The following is a 26635-nucleotide window of genomic DNA, read 5'->3' as shown; positions in this document are numbered from 1 at the left end:
AGAGCACTTCCTGGTGGTTGGTTTCAACAGCTCCGGTTGCATGGTTGCCCCTGCAGGTTGGGAGTGCTTTGAGCACCCTGGGTGGATTTAGGCTTGTAGCTTGTAGTCAGGAATTGACACAACACCTCCCACTTGACCTCCTGGTTCTTCAACCCAAGGAGGTCACACAGAACTGTGATGTGTTGGATTCAGTTACTCTATTTTTGATCCTGTTGCTGCTGCTCTTCAACTGGAAGCAAGACAACTATCCGTCTGACATCCCTGTGAAGAACTGTTGCTGGTATCTTGATTGAATGTTTTTCCATCTTTTTAGTGGGCTTCACAGTTGTGACTGGGTAGCTGGGGAAGGATCGGAGATATACATCCCTCACAATTCCCTTCTTGTCAGTGTTAACGTCAATAACTCTGGCAAGCCTGTACTGACCTCTCAAGGCGTTCTGGTCGGCCAGCCAGACGACATCTCCAGCCGGTCCAGAAACATGTAGAGTTCTTTGAGGGCAGGTCTGGCTCCGACAAAGTTTTTTCCAGGATCCGACCACAATTTCCTTGGATGCCCTCTCAGTGCCGTAAATCTTTGGTAGGCTAACAGGAAGCCTTCAGCTGACTGGTCGCTGACAAGGTCTGTGTGCATAGCTCTTGACACCATGCAGCAAAAGACAATTCCCCACACCTTAAGTTTCACCTTCTTTCTCACCTCATCCTTCACTTCATAAGGTCCAAATAAGTCCACTGTAGTGTACTCAAAAGGATTGGCTGGTGTTATTCTCTCCGATGGAAGGTCACTCATGATCTGTTGGCATCTCCGGGCCTTAAGTTTCCTGCATGTCACACAGTTATCAACGATCTTTTGAGCTAGTTTCCGGCCTCTTACCACCCACGCTTTCCTTCTCATCCGGAGGAGTGTGCCTGCGATGTCTTCATGATTTGTCTTGTGGGCTTCTTGAGCTAGAAGGGAGGATACCCATGACGTGCAGGGCAAGATTGGTACTGCAGTTTTTTCTTCATTAAAGATTTGGAATCTTCCTCCACAGAGCAAGAGTCCAGTGTTTTCCTCTTTGACCACAGCAAGCCTGCTGAGTGTGGTGTCTGGCCAGGTTACATCCTTTTGGGCTGCAAGGAAGAGATCCCTGAGTGCATCTTCACACTCCATGATGGTAAGTGTAGCTTTCTTGATTCTGGACTTGATCTCAAGAGCTGAAGGAATTTCCTTTTTCTTTGGCTTGCTTGTGGTGGTGGTCTTGGCTAGCATTTCTTTCCACCTTGTGGCAGCTCTCCACACCCAGGCAATGACTCTTGTCAACCTGGTTAAACTGCTGAACTTGCTGATGTTAAGGATATTCCCCACTGAATAACCAGAAGGTGGTCTTTGGACTTGGATTTGGTGCCCTCTTCCATTAGGGCTGCTTTGCAGGTCTTTACCTTTGTCAGAGGTTGGAGATATTGGTATACGTGGAGCATGTTGGATTTTTTTCCCCACCTGCGCTCGGGTCAGTGCTGCTGTAAAACATTTCCTTTGGAGCTTGTTTATGCCTTCTTTGGCATCTGCAGTGACTTCTTTGGCTGACTTTGTCGGCCAATCCTCTACAGGTCGTTTCAGAAACTCTGGGCCGTTCTGCCACACAGAGTTCTCTTTGAGGTCCTCTGGAGTTGCTCCTCTTGTCATGAGGTCAGCAATGTTTTGCTCACCTGGAATCCATCTCCAGTCCTCAACTGATGTGGACTTCTGGATCTCTCCCACTCTGTTTGCAAAAAGGTCTGGTACCCATAACTGTCCCTTTGGATTGCACCCAGCACAGTTTGACTATCTACCAGATGGATCCAACGTCCTACTTGCATCCGACTGTGCTTTTCAATGTATTTCCTGAGTCTTGCAGCGAACACAGCACCACAGACTTCAGCCTTCACTGGTTCTCCCTTTTGGTCAAGTGGTGTAAGCTTGGCTTTGGACTCAACAAGACGGACCAGGATGCCTTGCTCGGTCTCCCACCTGAAGTATGCCACTGCTCCATAACTCTGGTCGCTCCCATCTGAGAATGTTATTCCCCAGGGTTCTCCAATCCTTTTGACTGGAGTCAGGCTTCTATGGAAGGTAATTTGGTTGAGGCGTGTGTATTCCTCAAACAGGTGGATTGCTTCTCCTCTAAGTTTCTCAGACAGAGGTGTGTCCCATGTGTCTCTTGTTAGAGCTTTGCCTCCAGTTTCTTGGAATGCTTTTCTGACTACAATGGCTCCTTTCTGTTTGGCAGGTGTTGCAAGGCCTATTGGGTCATACAAACTAGCTACTTGGCTAAGCAGTTGCCTTCTGGTCAGTGGGTTTGGAGTTTTCATTCTCACTTCCTCTCCAACGAGATCTTGACTGATCCTCATCTTCTTTTGTCTCTTTGAGAAGTTTATCGAGGTCATGAGGTACAGTTTGTCTGATTCGACTAAATAACCAACTCCAAGGGCTCTGTTGTCTCCTTCTCTCACTTGGTTGGGGAGGATGAAGACTTCATCTGATGATGTTGGATGTTCTGATGTAGATGTTTGCCTCCCACTTTGGCCTGATCGGACCCACGGCTTGAGGAAGAATCCACCTGCCTTTAGGATTTCTTCGACTTTTTTGGTGGTTCCGTCTAGCTTTTTCAGGTCATTATGGGATGTCAGGATGTCATCTACGTAGGAATCCTCTTCAAGGACCCTCCGTTCCTCTTTCAGATGTGTGAACATGGGCAACTTCGCTGTTTCTCTCATGGCTAGTTGTGCGATACACCCTGCTGGTCGATCGCCCATGTTGACCCTGGTGATGGCATATTCCTCAATGTCCCCATCATCACCGTCTCTCCAGAGGAATCTATGGAGGTGCATCTCCAGGTCTTCGAGCCACACAGAATTGTACATCTTTTTGATGTCGCCGAGAGCAGCATGGATTCCTCTCCTGAACCTTAGCAGTACCGCTCGAATAGGATTAAGTACATCAGGCCCTTTCAGAAGAAGGTCATTCATGCTGCTTCCTCTAAACCTCTGGCTGCTGTTCCATACCAGTCGGACAGGTGTAGTTATAGAGTGTGGGTTTGGTGCTATCAAGTGACTGACGTACCATACTGGACCTTTCCAGTCGGCAATGGTCTTTCTAGTGAGTTTCTTTGCTGCCTTCCTTTCCACCATCTCATGAACTTGAGTTGTGTATGCTGCACGCCAATCTGGTTCTCTCTTGAGTTGTTTCTCCGTCCTCAGAAACGTGGCTTCCACTGCGCTTCTGTTGTTGGGCAGGGAACTTGGATCTTCAATCCAAGGGTATTTTGTGTCCCAGTGAGGCTCCTGACTATGCACATCTGACTCCACGTAACTGAGACCTTGCCTGATTATCTCAAGCTCTCTTTCTTCACTAAGAGTCATGTCTTTGCCTCCTGGTTGACAGTTACCACAACGACATCCTCCACACATGGGTTCACAGGCCGCACCAATGCTGTCCCACTTCCACCAGTCCAAGAACTCTTTGCCAATAACAATGGTTTTAGTTTCAGCTCTAGATTCTTGCATCTCAGCAATTTCTTGATACTTTACTGCTGTGATTCTCATAGATCGTGCAAAATGAGTTTCAGAATTGTGCAGGGCCATGTCCACTACTTCACAGAGGTCTGGATGTGCTCCTCCAACGGTCTTTCCTAAAGGGCTCTCCCACAGGACAAGATCTCCTACTACCTTTACTCTCTGTGGAGCAAGTCTTCCTTCACGGTGGCTTATGAGAAGCTCAACATGTTCTGGTCTGTGAAGGTCTTCCAGGTTGGTATCGGGGAAGAACTTCTTGAGATGTTGTGCTTTGATTGCTCTGTGAACTTTTGCAATCTCATCCAACCCATAACAGATCAGCTCATGAGCTTTCTCCGTGCCTCTTGGTGTCTTGACTCTCACCTTGAGTAAGTATCTTTTGGTCTTCACCTTCATGGCCATGCCTCCAACTCCATGGACGACTAGTGTGATCCTTTCACTTCGAAGCTTCAGTCTCCTGGCGGCTGTGTGAGTGATGTAGTTGGTGTCTGATGCTAAATCAATGAGAGTTCCAATTTTCTGCCCTGCGTTAGTAGTTACTTCGAGAAGCATAAGAATAACTGGTAATTCACGTGTGCTTGAGTCCATTACCCCAGGAAGGCTTCCTCCAGTGCAGTGTGATTTTGCCATGTTGGTGAAAGCATTCCTGAATTTTTCTGCCATGTTCGGGGTGAGCTCACGTATTAATCTCTCTTGCTCCTCTGTGAATGTTTGCCTCCTGGTGCTGGGTTTTTCCACTTTCACGTATTCTTTCCTCTTAGCCCCTCCTTTAAGGCAGAGAAAGAAATGGTGATCCGAGGAGCTTCCTCTTTTGCAGTCTCTGTTTCTGCAAAGGTAAGTGTCCGTACATTCCTCATCCTCTCCATGACATCTGAGGCATCTTCTGCATGCTCCCAGTCTTTCGACAGCATTCAGCTTCTCACTAGGCTTTAGTTCTTTGAACTGCTTACAAAAGAAAATCTTCTCACGGTGCTTTTCATCTCCACACACAACGCATCCTCCCTTTCTCGTGGACCTTGTGGAAGCATACCGCTTCTCCGGGTACGTAGCTTTCTTTTCAGGGTTTTCACTTACACCCAACTGGTCTAGTTTCTCCAGTATGTCCTCTTGTGTCTTTAAAAATCTTAGAAGGCTGTCGAAGTGATTGTCAGGTGTGACTCCATTTCTTGGGTTGACCATGAATGTCAGCCAGTCCCTCTTCATGTTATCCGGCAGCTTGCTCTCTATGGATCTGATGACAAGGGGATTCTTTATGGCTCCACTGCTTTCGAGCTCCGTGAGGTCATTCAGGGCCTTTTCCACAGCTTGAATCAGGTCAATAACCTTCCTTGGTTGGTGTGACTTTAAAGGAGGGATCCTCTCCAGGTCCTCAATTATCTCCAAAGCAATTGTTGGCCTGTTTCCATACCGGTTTTGGAGTACTCTAAACATGTCTTCAGCACTGTTATATGATGACAGGCGCAGGTCTCTACATATTCTCTCATCCACACTGTCAAGAAGTTGAAACTTCTTCACCTCCACTGAACCAGTCGGCTCTCCCTGCTTTTGCAGGCTCTCCCAGTCTTTCCTCCATCTGTGGAAATTCCTCCTAAGCCCAGTGAATTTAGGTAGACTGGTTGGTTTTATTCTCACCACTGGTTGTGGGACTGCTCTTGGTTGAAGCTCTGTAGGTCTTCTGTCCTCTTCTGCAATTCTCTGTGCGATGAGGAATTATGTTCTTTTGGCCTCGAGGTTACTGCCGAATATTCTCAGATCTTTTACTCTGCCTTTCAGATCTGCAGTCTCATCGTGTGGGACCCATTTTTCCCAGTCTTTCAGGCTTTCACTTGCATCATGGATTAGCTTCCTCGCTCTTTCCAGCTGTAGTTCATAGCCGTCCCTGTTAATAGCAGTGACGGGGGTTTCTTTGGCTCTGTCACAGGCTTTCTCCGCTTCTTGGATTGCAAAGTCTACCTCCTCTTTACCGTATCTTGGCCAGAGGTTGAATTGGACTGCCTCTCGGATTTCCTCCAATTTCATGTCGCACTCTTCAATCGTCCTTTCAAGATCAGCATGCTGGTCCTTGTCGAGCTTGACCTCTTCATCTCCCTTAGTTCCCGCTTCAGCCAGTAGGCCAGCCGCGTAGTCATCATTTGAATCACCGACACTTCTAGCCAGGGAACTGAGCTTGCTGAACTCCTCTTGTAGTTCATGCTTAATCATACCAGCTGCAGCTTTACTCAGGTAGTTCGCTTGTCTGGTGAAAGCAGATTTGGTTAAGGTCCGCTCTTGCTTCAGTTGCTTGACTGTTTTCCCAAAAGTTTCCTTGGCCATGGTGTAGAGCTTCACAGGCAATTCTTCCTTTGCGTCGACAGCTTGACTTCAGCCCTTTGATCCTCGTCTTCACTGCCGCGCTGGTTATCAACTGTCAAGTTCTGCGTGATTTCTGGCTGACCACAGCTCTGCCCAAACTTGAAAACGGCTTTATCCTTGATGAACGCAAAGGACAACTCAAAACTGTTCACTTTATGATTTTTTATTGTCACAAAGATGGAACAGAATAGGTTGATAACCTTCAAAACACACAAACAAAACCCCATGGATTAGTTACAAATAACTCTCAATTCCACTTTCTCAAAAATAAGCATAAACTAATGTTACTGAATCCTCAAACCTAACCAAACAATCATTTCATCATTTAGATTAACCTAGGATCATTGCAAGTTAATAATTAAATATCAATATCATAATTAAACATTTAACAATACACATGATTATAGTAACGTTACTGTCAAGTTCTACGTTCACATAATGAAGTCTTACTATTTAATTTAATTAATAATTGTATTGTATGTTACAACCAAACAAAAGGGCATATAGAAGCATGAATTCACAACACATTCTGTCCTACCAGTTGCGTCTTTGGATGATCAGGAGCCGTGGTCATTGGTATCTCTTCTCAGGAATGAGTGAGAGCCAAGTAAGCTTTTACCAAACATTTCGATGCCATGCACATGCACTGCTTGTGGGTGCGCACGTTAATATGGTCCCCAGAGCACTTCCTGGTGGTTGGTTTCAACAGCTCCGGTTGCATGGTTGCCCCTGCAGGTTGGGAGTGCTTTGAGCACCCTGGGTGGATTTAGGCTTGTAGCTTGTAGTCAGGAATTGACACAACATACCTCAATGACAAATTTGACTTTGGAGGTGATGTTCCCTCGCCTAACAGAATTAAAGGTGTGTCACCATGTGTCAAGGTAATGTGTGTATGCTGTAGCTGTCTGTGACTCATGTCCTGAGAAGGACAAAGAGGGGTATACCTAAGTAAGTAAGTGAGTGAGTCTTGTACATCAGTAATTCAATGACCAATCTCCTATCATTTACATGTGGTGAATTGGGGATCAACATTCAAGGATATAGTGGTTAATATGTTTAAAAACAGACCATAACTAACTGAGTATATTGACTTGTATTTTACACAAAGCTTTCAAGGTAACATGAATCGTTGGATGGAGGTGTGATTTTATGCAGAAGTGGAAGTAAAGCCAACCAAGCTGTAATGAAAAAAGAGCCAACTTTAGCATTGTAAAGAGTATATTGCTGATAAAATATATGTACTGAAAACGTTGTCTTATAGCTATTGTAGTCTTTTAGCTTCGTACGACCATCCTGATCTCGCAAGCTTACATGTGGATCAGGGTAGCATAGTACTATTTGACCATACAGTACAAAGCACAGAGAATTACCCTATGCAACCTGACGGTTAATAACTTAGATAATTGATTTATGGCTCAATAAATGATAACAAACAGACAAGAACACAAAGTTGTGGAAGTTCAATGTGATGTAATAATTTACATTTTAGTCATTTAGCAGGCACTCTTATCCAGAGCGAATTACAATTATTGCATTTATCTTTAGACACTATATATACAAATGTATGTGGACACCCCTTCAAATTAGTGGATTCGGCTATTTCAGCCACACCTGTTGCTGACAGGTGTATAAAATCGTGCACACAGCCATGCAATCCCCATAGACAAACATTGGCTGTAGAATGGCCTTACTGAACAGCTCAGTGACTTTCAACGTGGCACCCTCATAGGATGCCACCTTTCCAACAAGTCAGTTCGTAAAATTTCTGCCCTGCTAGAGCTGCCCCGGTCAACTGTAAGTGCTGTTAATTTGAAGTGGAAACGTCTAGGAGCAATAACGGCTCAGCCGCGAAATGGTAGCTCGAAGAACGGGACCGCCGAGTGCTGAAGCGTGTAGCGCATAAAAATCATTGACTCTGGAGCAGTGGAAACGCGTTCTCTGGAGTGATGGGCCCCGTGTAGCTCAGTTGGTAGAGCATGGCACTTGCAACGCCAGGGTTGTGGGTTCGATTCTCAGGGGGGGCAGTATGAAAAAAAAAATGGAAAAAAAATGTATGCACTCACTCGCTCTGGAAAAGAGCGTCTGCTAAATGACTAAAATGTAAAATGTGATGAATCACGCTTCACCATCTGGCAGTCTGGCGGATGAATCTGGGTTTGGTGGAATGCGAGGAGAACGCTACATGCCCCAATGCATAGTGCCAACTGTAAAGTTCGGTGGAGGAGGAATAATGGTCTGGGGCTGTTTTTCATGGTTCGGGCTAGGCCCCTTAGTTCCAGTGAAGGGAAATCTTAACTCTACAGCATACAATGACATTCTAGACGATTCTGTGCTTCCAACTTTGTGGCAACAATTTGGGGAAGGGCCTTTCCTGTTTCAGCATGATAATGCCCCCATGCACAAAGCGAGGTCCATACAGAAATGGTTTGTCGAGATCGGTGTGATAGAACTTGACTGGCCTGCACAGAGCCCTGACCCCAACCCCATGGAACACTGTCAGTGCTAGTAGCGTGAATACTCTTTTATATACTTGTGTATTTATGGATTCATTAATCAGACCAGAAGATCAGTTTATCACACATGAAAGGAAGCAGTCCAGTAAGGTGATTATTGTACACTATCACATTGGACTCTGAAAATTCTGAATTCCTGGTAAAAAAAAAACTTGACCCAGGATCTTTAAGGATCCTTTTTGGGATCTTATGGTTTCCTAAAGGATCTTCTTAACCCATCAGTCTAAGCCGGGGGAGTGTGTGGGGGTGGGGGGGTTCTACTAAGCTATATGTAATTATTTTAAGAAGGTCAGACCAAGGATCATTTAGCTATTTGATTTTGAATTTTAAGACCCCTTGAAGTCGTTTTTTTAGGTCTATTAGCCCATACAAACGCATTGAATAACATATTCACTACATGGAACAACAGATAGTCCCAAAAAAATATCAGAAGGAAGTTTGTTCTGAAGTGTCTATGAGAAAGATCAGAAAAAATATATTATTTTTTTAAACATGTAATTAACCCCTTATTTTTGGCACTAAACAGTCTCCATATATACAGTACCAGTCAAAAGTTTGGACACACCTACTCATTCAAGGGTTTTTCTTTATTTTTACTATTTTCTACATTGTAGAATAATAGTGAAGACATCAAAACTATGAAATAACACATATGGAATCATGTAGTAACCAAAAAGTGTTAAACAAATCAAAATATATTTTATATTTGAGATTCTTCAAATAGCCACCCTTTGCCTTGATGACAGCTTTGCACACTCTTGGCATTCTCTCAAGCAGCTTCATGAGGTAGTCACCTGGAATGCATTTCAATTAACAGGTGTGCCTTGTTAAAAGTTCCTTTGTGGAATTTATTTCCTTCTTAATGGGTTTGAGCCAATCAGTTGTGTTGTGAAAAGGTAGGGGTGGAATACAGAAGATTGCCCTATTTGGTAAAATACCAAGTCCATATTATGGCAAGAACAGCTCAAATAAGCAAAAAGAAACGAAGGTCCATCATTACTTTAAGACATGAAGGTCAGTCAATCCAGAAAATTTCAAGAACTTTGAAACTAGGCAGTTCTGTATTTTAAACCCTCAAAAGAAAATCCTTCAAAATAACTGGTTCCTGTGTGTGTGTGTGTGTGTTTACCTTGTCAATGTTCTCCACTTTGATGTGAGCTTCGTTCTTGATGAGCAGGATGCAGTTCCAGGGGCGCCACTCCCACAGGCGGTCCCACCTCACCATCACCAGGTCATGCATGTTGCTCCAAGCACTCAGGGCAGACTGGGCCCCCCACACTACATCTATCAGGTACCGCAGGTCCTTGTCCTGTAAGATACACACGACCACAGTTACACACACACACTCACACACACGCGCACACCTGCAGCAGGTAGGTCATCTTGGCCTGCGTGTTGATCTGGGCCTCAGTCTTGCGGAGGATGATCTTGTAGTGGGAGTCCTCACGGCGGCGAGCCTTGTTCTCCAGCTCTGAACAGCTACTACACTGGCCCACCAGGTGAGCAATGGTCATCAGGGCAAAGTCGGAGACAGCAGGTAGATGTTTTTCCGTAGCTAGGCTGGATCCTGGAGGACCTAAAGGAGTAGAAAGGGGGAGGGGCAAGGGGGACGAGGGTCAGACTCAGACACACTCACAAGTTGTTTTCTTACATAACAACGTTTTTTAATTGGCTTAAAGCTGCAACACGTAACTCTTTTTGCGACCCGACCAAATTCACATAGAAATGTGAGTTATCGATCCATCATTCTCATTGAAAGCAAGTCTAAGAAGCGCTATTTCTATGCTTCCTGTTCTTAAGTTGAGTTTTTGCATCTTTTACTTTCGGTTTCGTACACCAGCTTTAAACAGCTGAAAATACAATATTTTTGGTTATGGAAAATATATTTCATAGCGGTACAAGTATTCTCTACACTATACATTGCTTGTTTTGTCACATAAACTGAAATTAGGCGAACTATTCAAATTTTAGCAACCAGGAAATGGCGGAGCGATTTCTGAATAGTGCACCTTTAAGTGAAGGTTAAATAATGTTGAATTTCATTGACAATAAAATCCATCATATAACACCTAAACACTATACAGTCTCAGAGATATACTGTAACTTAAGCAGTTTGGCCACCTCAGGGTTAAAGGTGGGGGTTTTGACATAATGGAGGAAGAGGGTGGAGATTCTCTTCCTTAGCCCATCCAGAAGATTGGTCTCCTTCACCCCCCCTCATCAGGAGGTCCGCCTCCCTGTCAATCAACTCCACAATGTCCTGGGTTAGCTTACAGTCACACTCCTGTCCAATCACACAAAAGCATCATGACTATGAAGCATTTTTATGATTAATGAATGGAAAAACAATGGGCAGTTGTCAATTCACAATCAATCAGTATGTATATTTCACATATCTAAAAACATCTAAAACATATTTCAGTCAGTATGGGCTGAGGGTAAGTGTTCTCACCTTAACTGTGTGTTTGAGTATGAGCGGCGCATCCAGCCTCTCCTCCTGGTTGCGGTAGCGCAGGTTGAAGCTGGCGTACAGGACTCTCCTCCTGGATGAGGTAGTGCAGGTTGATGATGGCGTACAGGACTCTCCTCCTGGATGAGGTAGTGCAGGTTGATGATGGCGTACAGGACTCTCCTCCTGGATGAGGTAGTGCAGGTTGATGATGGCGAGCAGGTCTCTCCTCCTGGTTGCGGTAGTGCAGGTTGATGATGGCGTACAGGTCTCTCCTCCTGGATGAGGTAGTGCAGGTTGATGATGGCGTGCAGGTCTCTCAGCTCCTTGGCTCTGATGGTTTAATGGGTGTCCATCTTCCCATCAAATGCACGCCACCTCTTTGGGGCAACACATCGGCAAATACAACAATTATAAATAATTTGGTCATGCTTTTTTATTTAAACTAATAGAAGCCTATTTATTTTAGGTGGGGGGCAACAGAGCTAGGCAGAAGTGCCTGCATTGCCTATACAATGATAAGGGAAACACTATGAGAGATCTAAGGGGATACCACTACAGTGAGGGAAAAAAGTATTTGATCCCCTGCTGATTTTGTATGTTTGCCCACTGAAAAAGACATGATCAGTCTATAATTTTAATGGTAGGTTTATTTGAACAGTGAGAGACAGAATAACAACAACAAAAATCCAGAAAAACGCATGTCAAAAATGTTATAAATGTATACATTTTAATGAGGGAAATAAGTATTTGACCACTCTGAAAAACATGACTTAGTACTTGGTGCCAAAACCCTTGTTGGCAATCACAGAGGTCAGACGTTTCTTGTAGTTGGCCACCAGGTTTGCAGACATCTCAGGAGGGATTTTGTCCCACTCCTCTTTGCAGATCTTCTCCAAGTCATTAAGGTTTCGAGGCTGACTTTTGGCAACTCAAACCTTCAGCTCCCTCCACAGATTTTCTATGGGATTAAGGTCTGGAGACTGGCTAGGCCACTCCAGGACCTTAATGTGCTTCTTCTTGAGCCACTCCTTTGTTGCCTTGGGCGTGAGTTTTGGGTCATTGTCATGCTGGGATACCCATCCACGACCGATTTTCAATGCCCTGGCTGAGGGAAGGAGGTTCTCACCCAAGATTTGACGGTACATGGCCCCGTCCATCGTCCCTTTGATGCCGTGAAGTTGTCTTGTCCCCTTAGCAGAAAAACACCCCCAAAGCATAATGTTTCCACCTCCATGTTTGACGGTGGGGATGGTGTTCTTGGGGTCATAGGCAGCATTCCTCCTACTACAAACACGGCGAGTTGAGTTGATGCCAAAGAGCTCGATTTTGGTCTCATCTGACCACAACACTTTCACCCAGTTCTCCTCTGAATCATTCAGATGTTCATTGGCAAACTTCAGACGGCCTGTATATGTGCTTTCTTGAACAGGGGGACTTTGCGGGCGCTGCAGGATTTCAGTCCTTGACGGCGTAGTGTGTTACCAATTGTTTTCTTGGTGACTATGGTCCCAGCTGCCTTGAGATCATTGACAAGATCCTCCCGTGTAGTTCTGGGCTGATTCCTCACCGTTCTCATGATCATTGCAACTCCACGAGGTGAGATCTTGCATGGAGCCCCAGGCCGAGAGAGATTGACAGTTATTTTGTGTTTCTTCCATTTGCGAATAATCACACCAACTGTTGTCACCTTCTCACCAAGCTGCTTGGCGATGGTCTTGTAGCCCATTCCAACCTTGTGTAGGTCTACAATCTTGTCCCTGACATCCTTGGAGAGCTCTTTGGTCTTGGCCATGGTGGGGAGTTTGGAATCTGATTGATTGATTGCTTCTGTGGACAGGTGTCTTTTATACAGGTAACAAGCTGAGATTAGGAGCACTCCCTTTAAGAGTGTGCTCCTAATCTCAGCTCGTTACCTGTATAAAAGACACCTGGGAGCCAGAAATCTTTCTGATTGAGAGGGGGGTCAAATACTTATTTCCCTCATTAAAATGCAAATCAATTTATAAAATTTTTGCCATGCATTTTTCTGGATTTTTTTGTTGTTATTTTGTCTCTCACTGTTCAAATAAACCTACCATTAAAATTATAGACCGATCATTTCTTTGTGAGTGGGCAAACATACAAAATCAGCAGGGGATCAAATACTTTTTTCCCCCACTGTATATCCCAAAACAGTGGGAGAGAATATAGGGGGAGGGGACTTCTGAGCTTGTCAAGGAAGGCCTGCACGTCTTGTCGTAGTTCCTCTCCCCAGCTGCAATGCGGTGGTGTTCGATGAGCTGGGTTTCCTACACCAGCAGTGGACACATAGCAGGCTTCTTCTCAGCACCATCTAGAGTGGCATCGATGTGCTCTACCTCCTCTCTCCTCCACTCTGTTACAAACACATATAGGATTTAAACACACACACACACAAATAGAAATAGATCAGGCAGCAAAGGGAGGTCCCTGCTTAGTTTCCAGGGCGCTGTAGATCAGGGTGAAGTCATCTCTGCTCTGAGGGTTCAACCTCCTGTGGTGCTCAGCCTTGATCCTCTTTCTCCCCCCTTCTCTCTCCATCCAGGCCAGACACAGCTCCCCGTCCTGCCTCGGCTGGTCCGTCATCCGCTTGGCCTGCCAGCGCCGCGTGTATGTCTGCAGAGTGATCACCTATAGGTGGTGGATAAAGGTGTGAGCACAGAGATACAAAGGCAGATCTATCTATCTATCTATCTATCTATCTATCTATCTATCTGTCTGTCTGTCTGTCTGTCTGTCTGTCTGTCTGTCTGTCTGTCTGTCTGTCTGTCTGTCTGTCTGTCTGTCTGTCTGTCTGTGTATAGTTCAGAGAATGTACAGCTCTGTCCCTTGTCGTGGTACTGGGTGACGGTGACGTAGGAGCAAGAGGAGATGAGCTTGTCCTCCATGTTGGACACGTAGCAGCCGATCTTGGTCATCTGGGTGGATGTGCTGTTGGTGCACTGCTGGGACTGGCTCGTCACTGTCTGAGGGGGAGGAAAATAAGGTTGTTCGCACACCTTTTGCAGCTCCAGGCGCATAAAACAAATTATGTTTGAAAAAGACTGTGTGTGTGTATGTGTGTGTGTGTGTGTGTGTGTGCACCTGTGTGTCGCGGATGAAGGTCTACACCACCCTGTGGGGTTTCCTCTTGGCCATGGTCTGTACGGCGGCATGGTGGTACTCTGCCGCTGTTGCCTTGTGTTTGTAGACTCCCAGGAAAGCCTTCCTACGGGTGGCCCTCTCAATCTCCACCACCACATCCTGAAATGTCTCTGTCTCTGGGAGAGAGGAAGAGCTAGAGAAAGACTAGGACCTGTCTGGACTCGGACGGGATGACGACAGGCATATTGTAGTCCTGCTGGGGCTTGACAGGAGGATGGGGTGGTTGTCAGTGTCAGAAGAGGTAATCTACTGGATGGTGCCATGAGACTGCACTCCCGGCTCTATCAGGGTCTCATGGTTCTCTACCTCCCTGCCTGGATGGACAAAGAAATAGATCATAATAGATAGACCAAGAAAGGCATGGCCTCAGAAGCATTAGCAGTTAGTTGAAAGGCTTGTCGCTCAGAGAGATCTGTATAACTTCTGATGGCACTTTCAGCTCATTTGTAAAGTGATACTTCAACTCCTTGATGGTGAGCCCAATATCAAAGGCAACTGTTATCATGTGTCCCTCAGGCATCAGCATGATTTTCACTGCAATAGAAAAGATAAACAACATTTCCAATACAGAATATGATTGAGAGGTCTTTTCCCCAGCATCGCTATTTTGTACATCTGGAGGCGGTTCTTCTGTGGCGTTGCTTTTCACCTGAGATTCACCTAATTCGGATTATGGGGCTTTTTCCTCTTCTTGCACATTTTGCTCATCAGGACATGGTTGTAGAATTAGCTATAGCCTCTGACAGCAGTAGGAACATTTTTTGTTTTAAAACGTCAGTAAAAGTGAGTGGATTTGGAATGAAATCATTTGTTGCCAGTTACTCTCAAAATTGCGATAAGCAAGCTGGATAGAAGCAAGCTACCATTAATTTTCCTGTGTCTTTTCGGCTGTAGCCTGCAAGAAGCCTACTGTCTGTGCAGCAAATGTTGCTCGCTGCCATGGTACCTGCCAAGTGAGCTCTGCTAAAATGTAGCCAATGAAATGTAACCATGAAATGTTTCATCTACAAAAGTTACCGGATACCACGTGGGGGACCATTGCAACTTTATGAACAATGTAACACAATCCAATCCCTTGTGAAATCATCAGTGAAATCTTTGAACTTTAATTTATTTCAAATAATTGGTAGCAGTAGATATTATAATTGTATTAGTGTGGTAGTTATCAGGCAGCACTACACAATGTTTATCTTGGCAAGCCAGCATTTATAAAGTTGACCAAAAAATTGGCACCCAAATAAATGAATGGCCTTTATCAGGGTTTACAGAGAGAGAAATTAAGGAAGCATTTATATATTTCAAAATGGCCCCCTATGGGTTCAGGGATCAGTCCAATCAAAATGGGAATACGACACAAAACATGATGTGATTTGGTAAATGAGTTGCAAAATCCTGACATAGGAGGTCATTTTGAAAAATATACAAGGCTCCTTCATTTGTCTACCTGTAGAAGCTGAATATTTTGGAGCCTATGCAACCAAGATGGTCGCAAATTATATTCCAGAGTGTGATTTAGGCCTACACTTCAAATTCCAACAAGACTCTTTGGTCTGGTCTGGTCAGATATGACTAGCCTGGATGACGCGACCCACGTGAAGAGCTGAGTTAGGTGTTAGCCAGACTAAGATATGACAGCTCTGCTAAGGTATTTGTTATTATGGAATACCGTAGCAAAGCTTGAAGGGGTCCATTGGGTGATCCGGATCTGGAGTATGCGACATGATGGCCCCTCAAAAGCCATGGGAATCTAACAGCTCAATGGTGGCCGGCTGCCTCAGCACTACTGGGATAATCCACAATTCAGAACAAAGTAGCCACTGCTATGTGGTTACAGACACGGGAGCTTATAGGAATTCATAAGATACTGCACTTCAGAGGCCTTTTGTCTGCACAAACACACACACACACACACACACGCCACAAAAGAGAATAATCCATTGCATGAGTCGATGGGCTTCATCTCTGATGACATGAATGGTGTGATTAAAACCAAACATAACAACGAGCAGGCTTAAAACACACCATTACATAATGTAACTGTGCTATATTTATGATAGACAGCCAGGTGTCTGAAGTCCTCGCATATAACCTGCTTTGTTTTTACTGTTAGTTACAACAATCACAAGAATAGACAGATATGTGAGTTGTAGGGCATGGCTGCATTCCTAGAATTTGTGGTGATGAAACCAGGTCACCCCTAAATATAAAAACATTGTCCCTGGTCTGCTAGTGTGTGACTTGTTAGTGTGACCGCACACATGCTTTACAGGTGAGAATACATTTGTCTTACATGTGATCTAGAATTGTTTGGTAGAAATGATGCTAGGAGCATTACAATAACAACAATAATTGGTTTTGAGGTAATTATTTAGAAGTATTTGAGTTTTATGGAATATATGGACAAAACCATAGACTTGTTAGTAGTTCATAAACTTTTTCAAACCCTTTTTCATCAGTATCTTGCATGTCATTAACTACTGGAACGTCTTTCTCTCTAAAAGCAATGAATTTGTTTGAAGACGTGTGAATTCATTCAACTGAGTATACAAGAATCTTGTCAAGATGCCTTTATAAAATTACAAGCCAGGTATGGAAAACATGCATTTGAGTTTTTACTAAAATGTTTACAATTTGTTTTTCTCATACCTGTAGTTCAGATGTTGGTAGATTTCTAACAATGTTATTGCCATTCTACTTCCTCTCATAAGAGACAGTGATGGAGTTCTGACTGCAATAGAGCAAGGTAAGTAACAACATTATTGAGTGATAGCTCTTGTGAAAGTCATGTTGTTTTGCATGTGTACTGCTGTGGGCTCTTCCAGTGTCACGGTCACAAGGGAATCAGTGCTGCACAGGAATTGTCAGACCCTACTAACCTGTTAAACACACAGAGAGATGAGGGGGGAAGGTAAAGTGACAGTACTCGATAGATGGGAAAAGGTGAGTGACAATTTGATTGATTTAAAATAGATACGGAACACATTTAATGCCATTTCGACCTGATTAGTCCTGGAGGAGCATGATGCATCACTTGTAAGTCTTAATTCATGGTCTCCAGGCCAGGTGTCTGTGCTCAGGAAGATGCTGTGCTACTCGTCTGCCTTCAGAGAAGTGGACAGCAGAGGACGGCTACCTCTCCATGGAGCTGCAGCCTATACCAGGAGTGTTGGAAACTGTTCTGCACGGTGAGTTATATCCATACTTCTGGGTTATGCTTAATTTTACAGTCTGCTACACTGAACAAAAATATAAACGCAGCATGTAAAGTGTTGGTCCCATGTTTCATGAGCTGAAATAAAAGATCCAAGAAATGTTCCATACGCACAAAAAGCTTATTTCTCAAAAATGTTGTGCACAAATTTGTTTACATCCCTGTTAGTGAGCATTTCTCCATTGCCAAGATAATCCATCCACCTGACAGGTGTGGCATATCAAGAAGCTGATTAAACAGCATGACCATTACACAGGTGCACCTTGTGCTGGGGACAATAAAAGGCCACTCTAAAATGTGCAGTTTTGTCACACAACACAATGCCCCAGATGTCTCAAGTTTTGAAAGAGCGTGTAATTGTCCACCAAAGCTGTTGCCAGAGAATAACACGCCTCCAACATGATTTTAGAGAATTTGGCAGTACGTCCAACCGGTCTCACAACCGCAGACCACGTGTATGGTGTCATGTGGGTGAGAGGTTTGCTGATGTCAACGTTGTGAACAGAGTGCCCCATGATGGCGGTGGGGTTATGTTATGGGCAGGCATTAGCTATGGACGACGAACACAATTTAATTTTATCGATGGCAATTTGAATGCACAGAGATAACATGATGAGATCCTGAGGCCCATTGTCGTGCCATTCATCCGCCGTCGTCACCTCAAGTTTCAGCATAATAATGCACGGCCCCATGTCACAAGGATCTGTACACAATTCCTGAAAGCGGAACATGTCCCAGTTCTTCCATGGCCTGCATACTCACCAGACATGTCACTCATTGAGCATGTTTGGGATGTTCTGGATTGACGTGTATGACAGCGTGTTCCAATATCCAGCAACTTCGCACAGCCATTGAAGAGGAGTGGGACAACATTCCACAGGCCACAATCAACAGCCTGATCAACTATATGCGAAGGAGATGTGTCGCCCTGCATGAGGCAAATGGTGGTCACACCAGATACTGACTTTCTGATCCACAACCCTAACTTTATTTTTAAGGTATCTGTGACCAACAGACGCATATCTGTATTCTCAGTCATGTGAAATCCATAGATTAGGGCTTAATGATTTTATTTCAATTGACTGATTTCCTTAAATGAACTGTAACTCAGTAAAATCTTTGAAAGTGTTGCATGTTGCGTTTATATTTTTCAGTATATTTTCTTGGTATTTATCTTGAAATTGCACTTCATAATAATTGTCTCATGGTTACACACTGGCACTAGGTAGCTCCAATTGATTTAAATGCAGTAAGTACAAAAACTCTTTGTAGTACCAACAAGTTACTATACTTTTGTTATTTCTTGTTGGTTTGTGCCATTTGACATGTCAACAAAGCACTGCAGTTTGTTCCATACTTTAAAATGACTATTCTACTTGGTTGCCTGGATAGCCTGGATGCCATCCAGATTTGAGCCGCTCCTCTGTCTGGCTCTATATCAATCTGATGTCAATAGACATTTGCCAGTCAGGACGGCACCCATGCAGCATAATGGTTGGTCGGACATTAAGTACTGATGGAGAATATTAAGACTCTGCTGGAGCATGGGGCTTCTCCACACAATACAAACAGCAGAAATTAGTCCTCACTATTGCTGGGTACAATTGGTGCACTGCAACAACACAAAATCACACATAAACTGTAGGGGAGGGGTAAATTGAGCCAAAGGGTTAGTTGAGCCACTCCTTGTTTCTAGGAAACCATGCACAAAATGAATAATGTGGCCAAATATTTAGGAAGAGGTGATAAGTCTGTGAAGGAAGAAACGTGTTACTTCACAGTGGTCAGTGACACAGTGGGAGCCATGCCTCTGCAGTACTGCCTGCGGGACGAGATGATGATGCGTCTGCTGCTCAACAACGGCTATGACACGGAGAGGTGCTTCACTTGTAACCATGACGACAGCTTGAGTATGAAATGTGCAGAGGAGGGAATCCCACTGAGTTGTCAACCTTTTTTTGCATTATTTCCATTGTGGAAAGGTTTTCTAAGCTTCTCTAGACTAAGTGACAAACAAAATAGTTTCCAATCTTGTCTTTCCCTTGTGCAGATTTGTGAATTCATAAATCTGTCCTGCCTCATGCACCTGTGTGGGAGTGTGGTGCGGATTCCTCTGGACTATGTTAGTCACGTGCCAATCTGTTCACAATTCAAACTCACCCTGGAGAAAGAGAAAGAATGTTCTTACATATAGTACCTTCAGAAAGTATTCATACCCCTTGACTTATTCCACATTTTGTTGTGTTACAGCCTGAATTCAAAATGGATTAAATCTATTTTTCTTCTCACCCATCTACACACAATAGCCCATAATTTTAGTTTATTAAAATTTTAGCAAATGTCTTGAAAATGAAATACATAAATATCTAATTTACATAAATATTCACACCCCTGAGTCAATACATGTTAGAATCACCTTTGGCAGCGATTACAGCTGTGAGCCTTTCTGGGTAAGTCTTTAAGAGCTTTGCACACCTGGATTGTACAATATTAGCAAATATTCTTTAAAACATTATTCAAGCTCCATCAAGTTGGTTGTTAATCATTGCTAGACAGCCATTTTCAAGTCTTGCCATAGATTTCCAAGCCGATTTAAGTCCAAACTGTAACTAGGCCACTCAGGAACATTCAATGTCGTCTTGCTAAGCAAAGCCAATGTATATTTGGCCTTGTGTTTTAGGTTATTGTCCTGCTGAAAGGTGAATTTTCCTCCCAGTGTCTGTTAGAAAGCAGACAACCAAGTTTTCCTCTAGGATTTTGCCTGTACTTAGCTCTATTCCGTTGCTTTTTATCATTAAAAACTCCCTAGTCCTTGGCGATGACAAGCATACCCATACCATGATGCAGCCCCCACCATGCTTGAAAATATGAAGAGTGGTACCCAGTGATGTGTTGTGTTGGATTTGCCCCAAACATAATGCTTTGTATTCAGGACCAAAAGTTAATTGATTTGCCACATTCTTTGCAGTTTAACTGTAGTGCCTTATTGCAAAAGGGACTTATTATGTGACTTGTTAAGCACATTTTTACTCCTGAACTGATTTAGGCTTGCCATAACAAAGGGGTTGAATACTTATTGACCCAAGACATTTCAGCTTTTCATCTTTTGTTAATTTGTAAAAAACATAATTCCACATTTTATTTGTTATTTCTTTTATTTATCCTTTATTTAACCAGGTAAGCCAGTTGAGAACAAGTTCTCATTTACAACTGCGACCTGGCCAAGATAAAGCAAAGCAGTGCGATAAAAACAACAACAACACAGAGTTACATATGGGATAAACACAACGTACAGTCAATAACACAATAGAAAATATATATACCATGTGTGCAAATGTAGTAAGTTATGGAGGTAAGGCAATAAATAGACCATAGTACAAAATAATTACAATTTAGTATTAACACTGGAATGATAGATGTGCAGAAGATGAAGTGCAAATAGAGATACTGGGATGCAAAATAAATAACAATATGGGGATGAGGTAGTTGAAGGTAGCTGGGTGGGCTAATTACAGATGGGCTGTGTACAGGTGCAGTGATCGGTAAGCTGCTCTGACAACTGATGCTTCAAGTTAGTGAGGGAGATAAGAGTCTCCAGCTTCAGAGATTTTTGCAGTTCGTTCCAGTCATTGGCAGCAGAGAACTGGAAGGAATGGCGGCCAAAGGAGGTGTTGGCTTTGGGGATGACCAGTGAGATATACCTGCTGGAGCGCAGACTACGGGTGGGTGTTGCTATGGTGACCAATGAGCTAAGATAAGGCGGGGATTTGCCTAGCAGTGATTTATAGATGACCTGGAGCCAGTGGGTTTGGCGACGAATAGGTAGTGAGGGCCAGCCAACGAGAGCGTACAGGTCAAAATGGTGTGTAGTATATGGGGCTTTGGTGACAAAACGGATGGCACTGTGATAGACTACATCCAATTTGCTGAGTAGAGTGTTGGAGGCTATTTTGTAAATGACATCGCCGAAGTCAAGGATCGGTAGGATAGTCAGTTTTACGAGGGCATGTTTGGCAGCATGAGTGAAGGAGGCTTTGTTGCGAAATAGGAAGCCGATTCTAGATTTGACTTTGGATTGGAGATGCTCAATGTGAGTCTGGAAGGAGAGTTTACGGTCTAACCAGACACCTAGGTATTTGTAGTTGTCCACATATTCTAAGTCAGACCTGCCGAGAGTAGTGATTCTAGTCGGGCGGGCGGGTGCAAGCAGCGTTCGATTGAAGAGCATGCATTTAGTTTTACTAGCGTTTAAGAGCAGTTGGAGGCTACAGAAGGAGTGCTGTATGGCATTGAAGCTCGTTTGGAGGTTTGTTAACACAGTGTCCAATGAAGGGCCAGATGTATACAAAATGGTGTCGTCTGCGTAGAGGTGGATCTGAGAGTCACCAGCAACAAGAGCGACATCATTGATATACACAGAGAATAGAGTCGGCCCGAGAATTGAACCCTGTGGCACCCCCATATAGACTGCCAGAGGTCCAGACAACAGGCCCTCCGATTTGACACATTGAACTCTATCTGAGAAGTAGTTGGTGAACCAGGCGAGGCAGTCATTTGAGAAACCAAGGCTATTTAGTCTGCCAATAAGAATGCAGTGATTTACGGAGTCGAAAGCCTTGGCCAGGTCGATGAAGACGGCTGCACAGTACTGTCTTTTATCGATCGTGGTTATAATATCGTTTAGGACCTTGAGCGTGGCTGAGGTGCACCCATGACCAGCTCAGAAACCAGATTGCATGGCGGAGAAGGTACGGTGGGATTCGAAATGGTCGGTGATCTGTTTGTTTACTTGGCTTTCAAATACTTTCGAAAGGCAGGGCAGGATGGATATAGGATGGATATAGGTCTGTAACAGTTCGGATCTTGCATGTGCAAGTTGCAGCGGAGGGTGCAGAGCTGGTGGCCGGGGTAGGGGTAGCCAGGTGGAAAGCATGGCCAGCCATAGCAAAATGCTTGTTGAAATTTTGGATTATCGTAGATTTATCGGTAGTGACAGTGTTTCCTAGCCTCAGTGCAGTGGGCAGCTGGGAGGAGGTGCTCTTATTCTCCATGGACTTTACAGTGTCCCAAAACTTTTTGGAGTTAGTGCTACAGGATGCAAATTTCTGTTTGAAAAAGCTAGCCTTTGCTTTCCTAACTGATTGTTTATATTGGTTCCTGACTTCCCTGAAAAGTTGCATATCGCGGGGGCTGTTTGATGCTAATGCAGTACGCCACAGGATGTTTTTGTGCTGGTCAAGGGCAGTCAAGTCTGGGGTGAACCAGGGGCTATATCTGTTCTTAGTTCTGAATTTTTTGAATGGGGCATGCTTATCTAAGATGGAGAGGAAAGCACTTTTAAAGAACAACCAGGCATCCTCTACTGACGGAATGAGGTCAATATCCATCCAGGATACCCGGGCCAGATCAATTAGAAAGGCCTGCTCGCTGAAGTGTTTTAGGGAGCGTTTGACAGTGATGAGGGGAGGTCGTTTGACCGTGGACCCATTACGGACGCAGGCAATGAGGCAGTGATCGCTGAGATCCTGGTTGAAGACAGCGGAGGTATATTTAGAGGGTAAATTAGTCAGGATGATATCATCGACATTTTTTATATTTTAGTCATTTAGCAGACGCTCTTATCCAGAGCGACTTACAGTTAGTGAGTGCATACATTTTCTGATATCTATGAGGGTGCCCATGTTAACGGATTTAGGGTTGTACCTGGTAGGTTCCTTGATAATTTGTATGAGATTGAGGGCATCAAGTTTAGTTTGTAGGACGGCTGGGGTGTTAAGCATATCCCAGTTGAGGTCACCAAGCAATACGAACTCTGAGGATAGATGGGGGGCAATCAATTCACATATGGTGTCCAGGGCACAGCTGGGGGCTGAGGGGGGGCTGTAGCAAGCGGCAACAGTGAGATACTTTTTTCTGGAAAGGTGGATTTTTAGAAGTAGAAGCTCAAACTGTTTGGGCACAGACCTGAATAGTATGATAGAGCTCTGCAGGTAGATTGCAACTCCGCCCCCTTTGGCAGTTCTATCTAGACGGAAAATGTTGTAGTTGGGAATGGAAATTTCTGAATCTTTGGTGGCCTTCCTAAGCCAGGATTCAGACACTGCTAGAACATCAGGGTTGGCGGAATGTGCTAACGCAGTGAATAACTCAAACTTAGGGAAGATGCTTCTGATGTTAACATGCAAGAAACCAAGGCTTTTGCGGGTACAGAAGTCAACAACTGATAGCGCCTGGGGAGTAGGAGTGATACTGGGGGCTACAGGGCCTGGGTTAACCTCTACATCACCAGAGGAACAGAGGAGGAAAATAATAAGGATACGGCTAAAGGCTTTAAGAACTGGTCTTCTAGTGCGTTGGGTACAGAGAATAAAAGGGGCATATTTCCGGGCGTTGTAGAATAGATTCAGGGTGTTATGTACAGACAAGCATATGGAAGGATATGAGTACAGTGGAGGTAAACCTAAGCGTTGGGTAACGATGAAAGAGATAGCATCACTGGAGGCACCGATTGAGCCGGTCTCCACGTGTGTGGGGGGTGGGACAAAGGAGCTGTCTGAGGCAGGTTGAACGGGACTGGGGGCTCTACAGTTAAAGAGAACTGTAAGAACTAACCGAAACAGCAATAGGCAAGGCATATTGACATGGGAGAGAGGCATAAAGCAATCACAGAGAGAGCTAAGACAACAGGTGGTAATGGCGATGAAAGTTTGAGCTGAGCCTAAACAGATAAACAGGATGGGGTACCGTATAAAGGAACAGTTCAGCAGGCATCAGCTGTGTAGCTGAGTGATCATAAGGTCCAGTGAACAGCAATAAGTGAGTCCAGGAGCAGTTCAGTGGCTGCTACGCCACAGGCGAGCAGGAGGCACGGCTGTTGATTGCGTGTGCTAGCGGGCCGGGGCTAGCAGATGGATCTTTGTGGTCGTCACAACGGGAAGCCTGTTGAAACCACATCAGACGATTACGTCGGCAGACCAGTCGTGATGGATTGGTGGGGCTCCGTGTCAACACTAGGAGGTCCCGTCCGGTTGACAGAGAGGTAAATAGCCGGGAGATGGGCCTGGCTCGAGGCTAGCTCAAGGCTAACTGGGGCTAGCTTCGGACAATGGTGATTAGCCAACAACAACAATAGCCATTCGGTTGCAGCTAGCTAGTTGCGATGATCCGGTGTTAAGGTCCAGTGATTCTGGCAGAAAATCTGATATGCTCTGGCTCGATAGCGCGATGTGCAGACTGTGAAGACTGGCCAATAATTGTCCAGGCTAGAGCTGGCTGGTAGGTAGTGCAGGCCACGGAAAATTGTGAAGTCCGCTAACGGTGGCTAAAAGCAAGTAGCTAGTTAGCTGGCTATCTGGCTAGTTTCAGCCAGAGGTTCTGGATAAAAATAAATAATAGAATCCATTCCACATTGGGTGAGGCGGGTTGCAGGAAAGTATATTTAGTTAACAGATGGAAAGTGAGATTGAGAAATATATACAGTGAGGGAAAAATGTATTTGATCCCCTGCTGATTTTGTACGTTTTCCCACTGACAAAGACATGATCAGTCTATAATTTTTATGGTAGGTTTATTTGAACAGTGAGAGACAGAATAACAACAAAAAAATCCAGAAAAACGCATGTCAAAAATGTTATAAATTGATTTGCATTTTAATGAGGGAAATAAGTATTTGACCCCTCTGAAAAACATGACTTAGTACTTGGTGGCAAAACCCTTCACAGGGTCACAGAGGTCAGACGTTTCTTGTAGTTGGCCACCAGGTTTGCACACATCTCAGGAGGGATTTTGTCCCACTCCTCTTTGCAGATCTTCTCCAAGTCATTAAGGTTTTGAGGCTGACGTTTGGCAACTCGAACCTTCAGCTCCCTCCACATATTTTCTATGGGATTAAGGTCTGGAGACTGGCTAGGCCACTCCAGGACCTTAATGTGCTTCTTCTTGAGACACTCCTTTGTTGCCTTGGCCGTGAATTTTGGGTCATTGTCATGCTGGGATACCCATCCACGACCCATTTTCAATGCCCTGGCTGAGGGAAGGAGGTTCTCACCCAAGATTTGACGGTACATGGCCCGTCCATCGTCCCTTTGATGCGGTGAAGTTGTCCTTAGCAGAAAAACACCCCCAAAGCATAATGTTTCCACCTCCATGTTTGACGGTGGGGATGGTGTTCTTGGGGTCATAGGCAGCATTCCTACTCCTCCAAACACGGTGAGTTGAGTTGATGCCAAAGAGCTCGATTTTGGTCTCATCTGACAACATCACTTTCACCCAGTTCTCCTCTGAATCATTCAGATGTTCATTGGCAAACTTCAGACGGGCCTGTATATGTGCTTTCTTGAGCAGGGGGACCTTTTCGGGCGCTGCAGGATTTCAGTCCTTCACGGCGTAGTATGTTACCAACTGTTTTCTTGGTGACTATGGTCCCAGCTGCCTTGAGATCATTGACAATATCCTCCCGTGTAGTTCTGGGCTGATTCCTCACCGTTTTCATGATCATTGCAACTCCACGAGGTGAGATATTGCATGGAGCCCCAGGCCGAGGGAGATTGACAGTTCTTTTGTGTTTCTTCCATTTGCGAATAATCGCACCAACTGTTGTCACCTTCTCACCAAGCTGCTTGGTGATGGTCTTGTAGCCCATTCCAGCCTTGTGAAGGTCTACAATCTTGTCCCTGACATCCTTGGAGAGCTCTTTGGTCTTGGCCATGGTGGAGAGTTTGGAATCTGATTGATTGATTGCTTCTGTGGACAGGTGTCTTTTATACAGGTAACAAGCTGAGATTAATCAAATCAAATCAAATTGTATTTGCCACATGCGCCGAATACAACAGGTGCAGACATTTCAGTGAAATGCTTACTTACAGCCCTTAAACAACAGTGCATTTATTTTTAATAAAAAAGTAGAATAAAACAAAAAAGTGTTGAGAAAAAAAGAGCAGAAGTCAAATAAAATAACAGTAGGAAGGCTATATATACAGAGGGGTACCGGTGCAGAGTCAATGTGCGGGGGCACCGGCTTGTTGAGGTAGTTGAAGTAATATGTACATGTGGGTAGAGTTAAAGTGACTATGCATAAATAATTTACAGAGTAGCAGCAGCGTAAAAAGATGGGGGGGGGGGGCAGTGCAAATAGTCTGGGTAGCCATGATTAGCTGTTCAGGAGTCTTATGGCTTGGGGGTAGAAGCTGTTGAGAAGTATTTTGGACCTAGACTTGGCACTCCGGTACCGCTTGCCATGCGGTAGCAGAGAGAACAGTCTATGACTAGGGTGGCTGGAGTCTTTGACAATTTTGAGGGCCTTCCTCTGACACTGCCTGGTATAGAGGTCCTGGATGGCAGGAAGCTTGTCCTCAGTGATGTACTGGGCCATACGCACTACCCTCTGTAGTACCTTGCGGTCAGAGGCCGAGCAGT

General features: G+C 44.5%; 1 pseudogene; it reads right to left on the bottom strand.

The window, feature by feature from the left end:
• Positions 1 to 888: 888 nt before the first annotated feature.
• Positions 889 to 15049, bottom strand: LOC121540053 (annotated as a pseudogene).
• Between the last annotated feature and the right edge of the window lie 11586 nt (positions 15050 to 26635).

The sequence above is a fragment of the Coregonus clupeaformis genome, chromosome 26, assembly GCF_020615455.1.
Source record: "Coregonus clupeaformis isolate EN_2021a chromosome 26, ASM2061545v1, whole genome shotgun sequence".
In the NCBI taxonomy this organism is placed as follows: Eukaryota; Metazoa; Chordata; class Actinopteri; order Salmoniformes; family Salmonidae; genus Coregonus; species Coregonus clupeaformis.
Note: the sequence above shows the minus strand (reverse complement) of the source record. Positions and strands in the feature narration are given on the sequence as shown.